The 8,084-nt window shown below is 45.1% G+C and overlaps 1 long non-coding RNA gene across 2 annotated transcripts in view; it reads left to right on the forward strand.

Moving 5' to 3' along the window:
• Positions 1-8,084, forward strand: part of LOC143693467 (uncharacterized) — a 151,272-nt gene that overhangs the window by 120,898 nt on the left and 22,290 nt on the right. The gene's annotated exons all lie outside the window — the stretch shown is intronic.

Raw genomic sequence — 8,084 nt, forward strand, 5'->3', positions numbered from 1 at the left:
GACAGAAACCCTGCCACCCCTCTCTCACCCTCTCTTCCTCTTCCCATACAATGTACATGTCTTTATTTGAAACTGAAAATAGAGCAGGTACATGAGAAGGAGAATTCATCTTTTCTGAACATCACCACAAGCATGCCAGCCTCTTATATGAAAAAAATATCTTGGCCAGGATGGGAAATTATCCTCAAGCACACTATTTTTAATGAAGACACCAGGAGTGGTATTCCATGCCTGTGCAGAAAAAAACATATTATCTGAGCCATTTGTAGCCAACCAGATTTGGGAAGAAGAATGTATCAGCACAGCAGGGACTCTGCAGCAGTTCCATGACTGTTCTGTTGCATGGTCCATAATGTGCACACCTAACAAGATGGTGTTAGCATTTAGGCAGTGAATATGCAAGGGAGGTGGTGTTAACCCTTTCAGTCTCTCCCATATGCACAGATGTCTATTATCTCTGCCTCTGTTTAAAAAAAGAAGGCTCAATAAATGCAGAAACAGACAAATTGCTGCTGAAGAAAACATGGAGAGACACCAGCAAGGGGCACATAAAACATCTGAAGAATTACTCCCTCAGGAGAAGAAAACTTGTGATGACGCACTACTCAAGACTACAGCCCAGGCTGTTTTTTAAGGCTTTTGAATTCCTTTCTCCCTTCCTGACCTTTTATGAACAGATCAGGGCTTTCTTTGCAAGTGTCATGGGAGGATGTGTCTGTCTTCCTTGGCTATCTGCTTGCAGCTTTTAACAGCAGGCTTCTCACACTTGTGCTAAGTGGGACTTAATGATATGTCAACAAGTGTGCCCGATTAAAGGAGAAGATAACCCATTAAGTGGTGTTCTTTCAGAACAGATAACCTGCAACTTGGAAGCAATATGCTGTTTTAAAAACAGGATAGTTTGTTTACAAGTCATGTCAGGTTAATAACGTTCTTGTGTCCTAGATGACCAGGACATCCACAACAAGCCTTACCTGGCTTATCTAATTTCTTTGCTATTGTGTCTGTGTAATTAGGCAGAGAAACAATCATGCTAGGGGAAAGCATCCAGACTCATCAAATATCACATATCCCCTTGTTTCTTTCACCCTGAGTCTGTAGGTTTTTGAAAGACAGCACTGCTTGAGTCACTGACATTCATTTTCAGTGCTCAGGTCAGTTCACGACCTCCATCAGAAACTCCTGATGGATGGGATTGCCTGGTCTGTGTTTGGTTTCCAGAGAAAAGGGGCAAGATGGGATTATGACATACTGCTTCTCACATGTAGGAGAGCTAGCTTATTTTCCCAGCAGTGAATAAGGGGCCACCAGTATATTTTTCAGATGAACAGTGCACTCTTGTTTATTCCCTTCTTGTACAGATTTGATCATCCTATACCCTATCCTGCCAGCTGAGAGAGGTGTAACCTGAAGGGAATGCTGATGGCATCCATGTAGGTATGTGATACCCCAAGGTTATTAGCAAGCATAAGATAACTAGAGCTCGAGCCCTGTCCTTCTGAAGTACTAAGGAAAGCTTACTCATGACTCAATATGGAAAGTGGAAGCGTAAGCTCTCCCTTGACAGTCACAAGATCAGAATCACTGTCAGCAGAATGAAAACTTATTGTTTAGGGCAACATATTACACTAAAAGAAGGGGACAAATCAGCTGAAGGCAGATGCTGAACCACCCTGACCCCCTTTTCCCTCCTTACTCATCGGGGCGTGTGCTCCCGCAGACACAGGGCGGTGTGGGTGTGGGCACGCAGGGAAAGTTGACACGCTGTTCATGGGATGGTGTTCCAAGGTCCATCACGTAAATGCTGCTCTGCTCCCCATGACGTTTCAGCCGAGCCAGACATCACTGCTTCCACCACGTCCCCTGGGAGCTGCCCTTGCAGCCTGCTAGCATTACAAAGGTTATTCAGTTTATGTTTTGCTTTGTTCAATTTAATCTAATTGCTCTTAGCCATGAAAGTCCTTTAACCACACTAAACAATTCCTCTTCCTCACTGGAGTTTACACCCATCAAATACTTGTAGATAGTTATCGTGCTTCCTTTAGTCATTGTTTAGCCAAGAAATACAAGTCTAATCCAACTTCTGCTGGTGTAACGCTGAGCTAGGGAGGAATAAAGCCTGCCTAATGCAGAACATAAGGTGGACTACTTCAGCATAAAGCTTTTTAAGAACTTCCCTCTGGCAGATAATTCACAGTTGGCCTCAAAAGAGGCATTACTAGCCAGGAGGAGGGCAAGTCAAGAGGAGCTAAAAGATGATCAGATTTAGGGCTTTGTCAGTCAGGTTTTAGTGGTTGGGATGGTACAGGACAGATTCAAGTATTCCTCAAAGCTGAGTCCTCTCCAGCCCAGACCAGTGTTGGGAGTGGGTTAACCATCTGCAAACCATGATGACACATGCTAGTCCATGCTGATCCATTGCCTGGAAGAATGCAAGCTGAACTGTGTCTGTAATTGAAAGGACAGAGTATGAATGAATGAATGTGAGACAGTGTCCAGGCTCCTCCCTGACCATTTTCTGTTTTCCAGTACACACACAGTACACAGTACACTCTGCCCCTGGCTGAGCAGAGGGCTCACAGAAGATGTGAGATGGACACAGCATTCAGTCCCTGCTCTTGCGCACACTCGCCCCTGCAGGCTCTGGGGACTGGAGTTCAGAGCACTGGTCTGGAGGGCACAGTCTGCCCTCTGTCACTGAATTCATGTACTCATAGGACATCATACCATTTTTGTTTCTTGCCCATGTTCTCACCTCATCTTCTGTCTCTCTTTTTTTTGGCATTGATTTCCAGCCTCTGCATTGCTTCTAATGCATGTTAAATTATCACTTTATGAATATTCAGGATTAATTTTTTCAATACTAGGAACAGCACAAGATTTCAGAAGCAGGAGAGACACCATTAGCTGGTTCCAGGACTGTCTGGAGCAATGTAGAAGAATCTATTTCACCAGGTGAACAACCCTTTGGCCATGTGCATCAGTGCTCTGGCATTTCATGCTAGGAAAATTAAGTTTAACTAGAACTGTCATATTTGAACTTCCCCACCCACTGAGGTACATGGTCATTGGCACACTCAAAGTAAACACCTGCTCCCTCCCTACACAGCATACCTTTCCTCCTTTGCCAGGCTACAGTGGGAACCAGCTTGGTCCTGCTTTGCACTGTGCACTTTCTGGATGGGTGCAGCAGCCAGCCCTGCACCACTCCTGGGCCATCTGTTCTGCTGGCAGCAACCAAGACCTACAGCACTACTGCCATTTCCAGCAGCAACAGATTTCTCCTCTGGTCTTCTGGACAGCACCATGAAAAGCAATGCTTCCAGCAGCAAACTAGAGTGTGACTATGCCAAATAGCTTCCTTGCAGTCTTTCTCAGCCACAGCTGAGCATACCTTATGGACATAATGTCATATTTCAAGATGCACAGAGTGCTGGTTTAGTGCTGGAGTGCTTAGCCAGGCTTGGTCTCTCATCCTGGTGCCTACTAGGAGCAAAGCCTGGACTGAACTACACTCATAGCTGTACCTGAAGGTTATTTTAAAGCCTACTTGCTTTTTAAAGACAACCCCAGCTGAACTATTAGTAGTGCAAAGTGAATGACTGGAGGGACCCTGACCAACGGTGGTACTGAAGACACAGCTTTCCCCAAACCAGTACATGTTTCCCTTGAGAAGCACCTGAAAGCAAGAAAGTATTCACACTGAGATCTGTGGCATGCTACTGTGCTTTTCATTTTAAAAGTGCCCTTTTCAGTAGCACTTCAATATTCATGCTAAGCATGGTGAGCTTCTCCAAGTAAAGAGAAGTTCACTGTGCCCAGGGTAGGTGTTCATGCAGATTCCAGCCTTTATTTCTCCTGGAGAGGTCAGTCTTCCATGTCCATACCTTGACATGGAGTGGGGAGTCTTGAGAGCTGCTGCTTGGACTCTTGCACAAAGAGACCCTAACCCCAACCAAGCTCATCAAGGATGTATCCCCAGATCACACAGAAGTCCTCTCTCATACGCCTCTTGTATGGCCAGAGGAGAAGATACTTGCACAGAGATGAAGTGAAATGACCAATTCTCCTCTATACCCCACTCCTCTCCAGCTGCTGGCTTAGGCCACTGGTATCAGTTAGGCTTGGAAAGGCACAGCTGTGGCTCTGGATTTGTCCTTAGTGGTCTTCATGTCTCTCTCTGTGAGCCTAGCCTCTTCTATCCACCACATTCCTTCCTTGGTTTGCTAGGGCAGCTCAGCCCCAAAAAGCCATCACTTGTGTTTGGCTTGCTTCAGCCCCTATAAATTCAAGCTGTTTATTACACATGACTTCATATTTGTCTCAAATGGCTCCATATTTGTCTGGATATTCTTTTCCCTTCGTGCTCCTTAATTGTTTCCCCAAACGTTTTCCTGGCTTGTATTTTTTTGGGGCATGGCTGTGTTAGGAATAGGAAGAAAAAGGAATAGTTTGTTCTGACTACAGATGTACTGGCTTATCCAGAACTAATTTTGGTAGGAGTCAGCCAACACAAGGTGTCTGAGCCAGCACTTTTCATGGTGTCTGCTGATTTTTCTCCAGAGAGTCATTTTTCTAGGCAGTGTGCTGGAAGTGCTTCCCCTGCCCACAGGGCACACACAGGTTTTGCAGTATAAAGGGGAGATAGAAGGTGCCTACACTGCACCAATCCTCTTCCTGCAGAGCCAAGGAAGAGTCACCTTTTTCTTGCTTTTTTTCAGAAAAAAATTTCCTGGAAACTTTGGAGGCATTTGTCTTGGTCATAACCACTTTGTACACACACTGGAGAGCTCCTAATAATGTAAATCCATTAGGCTTAAACGATAAAAGCAGAAAATAACATCATAAGACAGATGAAAAAGAGACTGGCTATTATGGGTTAGATCTATATTTAGCACCTTGGATTCAAAAGCACTGTAGAATCACGGAAATTAAAAACAGACCAGAGCATCCACTCCATGCAAATGCAAGAGGTATGGGAGAAGGCAGAGCAAACTGTTCTTGCTTTCTCCAGAATCCCTCAAACACAAAGGGCACCAGGGGTGGGGGCAAAGGGAATGGTAAGCAGTAGGTCCAAACTGAAGAGAGGTCTTGGGAGGCAAAGAGAGATCAATGAGCCACTCAGTGAGTGCAGGAAGGGACACCTAGGACACAGCAGCCCCAGTCACTGCTCTGTCTCCTGGGCATATGGTGAGAAAACAATATGTTATTAATAACTCACAATAACCAGCCTGTTATCATCTATTCGTATCAAACAATGCTGAGGAAGGAACTGTACAAATTAAAAGCACAATATTCTTTAATTACAACAATTAGAATAATAATAATAATAATGTGAGGACACTCTGCCTCCCTTACATAATATACCAGCCAAGGTAATACAAGGAACTCAGTCTGGTCAGTTCCTCCATGTCATAACCTCCAGATGCCTCTACTTAAAAGATAATATGTCAGAAACCTGTCTCCTTTAGCAGCATGGTAACCCCTACATGACACTCAGGACAGACCAGGGGCTCTGCCAAGCCCACCTCTGAAGCAGCAGGAGCAGGCTCTGTGTGGTGTAGGTGGGGCTTTGGGGACACCCTGTCCTTCTTGCCCACAAAGACAAGCTTTCCCCCTGTACCTGTTCAGCAGCTGGTGAACTGGAGAAATTGGATTCTTCCAGTGACTGGGGGGTTTGTCCACTGCATGAGTCCTGGATGCATCTCCAGAAGGTTTCCCTCTCCACTCTGCTCAAAGGGCAACAGCTGGAGGCTCCTGCACAGGTGCTGCTCCCACCTTGCCACAGGTGTCTTAGCTCTTCGCTGACCAGAAGCAATGCAGCAACATCTTTGTAGAGGAATGATGTCCAGGATAATCAGAGCAGACAAAACTATCTTAAATGAACATTTTTAAAGAGTTTGAAATCACCAAAGAGTCATGAATGATTAAATGAGACTTGGACAAAATGGAGAAAAGAGTCCAAGGATGGGATAAAACCCTGAGCTGTATTTTTGCTAGTATCTCTAAGCAGGATAAATTCCTCCAGTTAATTAGTAGCCTTCTATTTCTCTGTCTGACTTTAATGATGCTCCCTTTACCTAAGACAAGAAAAGCCCTCTCCCTCCTCGCTCTCCTTCTAGAAGTTTATCCCAATAACTACCATCACAGTGCAATGAAGTTATGCCTACATAAAGGAAAACATCTGAACTTCTACAAGAAATCTTACTCACCAGAAGTTTTTAAAGCCTGCACAAATGGAGAAAGAAAGGATAAAAAAGTCTTGTGGGTGGCAATGGTGGGTATCCACATTCCCATGCTTAAACTCAAGGGTGATCATTCAGTTTAGCTGTGCACTGTACTTTGCAAAGCTCTTCCACTGTTTCCCACTGGTTAATTAGAAAATGTTAAGTCTCAAGCAATTTGGGCTGCTCTATACTTAAGTCCAAAAATGACAAGGAAGTAAACATGCTTCTGGGATGACCTATTACTATTTAAAACAGGGGTGGGTATGGAAAGTGAAGTTTATATACCCTTGGGATGCAGACAAACACTGAGGGCAATAACAATGGCATCTGCTGATGGTTTGGGGTCATGGGCTGTAAACTGCTTGTCTGTACAGAGAGAATTCCTAGGGGCAAGGCTTCATGTGCAGCTCAGGGTGGATTTCTTGGCAGAGAGCATGTGAAAAGGGTGTTTGTGGTCATGGTTTGGCTTGCCCTGTATTAATACATATGTATATACATAAAATTACAGTTTGTTGAAGAGGAAAAAAAACCCAAGCAAGTCACCCAGCTGATGCACCTGTGACACTGTGCCTGACAGCACAACAGAGCCTGCATTGATCTGAATGGCTTGCACTTTCTTCATCACACAGGTGCATCCACTAAAAGGGTGGGTGTTTACATGGTTCCCACTGGTTTTCTTATTTAAAATACTATTTCATCCAACACCCGCTTTATTCTTTCCCGAGCACTCACCACATCTTCCTTACCACTGGCTGACATCCCCCCAGTAGTCATGGCCTGATAGAGATTCTCCTGAGATCACTTCTGCTGAAGCAGAGACTCAGTAAAGTTGAAAGGTTTGGGGTGACCTCTCCCAGTGTGGTGTCTGACAGCAGATGGGATGGAGACCACAGCAACAGGATGAGGTGAAGACTTTTCTTACTCTCTCACCTTTTCACCCCTCATCCTCCAAGGGATTTTTCCCTGTCAGCTCAATTAGCACCAGGGTCAGACTGGAGAATTGGTCCAGATTAAAAAACAGGACGAGGGGGAAGGGTTTTGGCAGATGTTCCTTAAGCCAGATCAGTTCCTCAGTTCAATTTAGTGTTGTGCAAAGTGTGCCAGGGAGCTGGGGGACTGCAGTGCCACACATGGGGACAGGGGCAAGGACAGGTTTTATGTGTCAGGAGCACCTTGGGTCAGCATGGATACTGGAGACTTTATCTCATGAAGTGGCATTATGTATTTAGGCACCAGGAAGGAGAGGTGACAGTGATTGCTTAGACGTGCCTTTGGCTCCCATAAATTAGATTTAAACAATGTGGTTTGAAACAGGTAATTTAAAGCCACCTTGAAGAAAAACTAAATGTACTTGAAGAGATTTGAGAAATACCAGCTGCATTACAGGTATGCTGAGGTAGCAGGGTGCAGTTGCTTTTCTCCAGCCTTGTTCCTTCAGGAGCAAAAGTCTTCCAACACTAGTTCTAGGAAAATAACATGTAGAAAGGTCTGTGTTGGCTTTGGATGGGATAGTTCATTTTCTTCTGGTAGCTCCTGCGGGGCTACAGTTTGGATTTGTGACCAAAACAGCGTTGATAACACAGAGATGTTTTTGTTACAGGTGAGCAGGGCTGACACTGAGTCAGGGCCTTTTCTGCCTCCCACCCCACCACACAAACAAGAGGGCTAGGGGTGCACAGGAAGTTGTGAGAGGGCACAGCAGGGACAGCTGACCCCAGCTGACCAAAGGAATATCCTAGACCATATGGCATCATGCTCAGCACATATAGCTGGGGGAAGGAGACAGGGAGGGGCATTTGGACTAATGGTGTTTGTCTTCCCAAGTTATCATTACACATGGTGGAGCCCTGCTTTCCT

Source organism: Agelaius phoeniceus, chromosome 2 (genome assembly GCF_051311805.1).
Source record: "Agelaius phoeniceus isolate bAgePho1 chromosome 2, bAgePho1.hap1, whole genome shotgun sequence".
Lineage (NCBI taxonomy): Eukaryota > Metazoa > Chordata > Aves > Passeriformes > Icteridae > Agelaius > Agelaius phoeniceus.